The following is a 1,104-nucleotide window of genomic DNA, read 5'->3' on the forward strand; positions in this document are numbered from 1 at the left end:
ATAGAAGCTAAAGGCCTTCTTTTGCCCTCCCGAGGCCTTCCAGTTCATGCTCAGCGCATATTCACAAAGTACATGCGTTAATTTCTCATTCAACATAAGGAAACTAGAAACATCCTTTAAGACAAGAATGAGAAGCCAAACTCCTCTTTAGAGAGAAATTTTGGCAAGTAAAGTCAAATCTTATATTCCGTCTAAATGTTAAAGTCCCAGGTACCTGTGGGTTATTTTATAAAAAAGTGAGCAACACTGTTCTTTTGTCTCTTCTTAGAAAATATGACCACCTTAGCTTTGTGCAGCGGCAGTATCATAGCCAATGAGGTTTATCCAAGGAGTGATTATTGCTAATTAAAAACAAAATATGACCACCTTGAAACAATAAGACATGTGGATGGCCTTCCTTACAGAATCGATACTCAAGTTTCATTGAAGCCAGTGGCCTCCCTCTTCACATTGCTCAAACCATTTACTAAACTCTTCTTTTGGAATTGTCTTCAAAGTGAGAAAGTTTTTTAGGAAAATATTCTTGCTTTATAGTCATACTTCATTTTTAAACCCCAAACAGATACCTATGTTCACCACACTTATTTCCATATAAGTTTCTCAAAGCCAATCTTCCTTTATTGAACAAAGATTTCCCATTATAAAAAAATGTTCAAAAGGGTAGGCAGTAGCATCTGAAGACAGTTATTAAAAGCGAACATCCAATACTGGTTTGTGCAATGGTAGCATCATTGAAATGAGTATTTAATACCTAGCAAGATGACCACTTTGAAGTATCTAATTTTGACGAATATTCAGTTATATTAATTAAAATAATCAGTCATACTGCCCTGCAGCCATATCTCAAATATCTGCCTGTCACTCCTTTATAAGATCACAATAGTCTTTTGCAGCTCCACATGAAACATGACTTGAAAACTTACACTTCATAGTCACAGTCCCTTTGGTCACATACCTCTGAGTGACAAGGCTTCTTTGTTTATATGTTCAAGAGGCAAAATTTTGGATAAATATTAACATATAGACTAATATTTAATATATTTTCAGATACCATTAAATCGTCACACATGTGAATTTAATTATTTAAGCAAGTTTAAATTTTAA

The 1,104-nt window shown here is 34.2% G+C and overlaps 1 pseudogene; it reads left to right on the plus strand.

Annotated features, from left to right (window-relative positions):
- The first annotated feature begins 284 nt into the window (after positions 1-284).
- On the plus strand, positions 285-517 carry LOC111732139 (annotated as a pseudogene).
- Positions 518-1,104: the final 587 nt, after the last annotated feature.

Source organism: Pteropus vampyrus, unplaced genomic scaffold, assembly GCF_000151845.1.
Source record: "Pteropus vampyrus isolate Shadow unplaced genomic scaffold, Pvam_2.0 Scaffold11, whole genome shotgun sequence".
In the NCBI taxonomy this organism is placed as follows: Eukaryota; Metazoa; Chordata; class Mammalia; order Chiroptera; family Pteropodidae; genus Pteropus; species Pteropus vampyrus.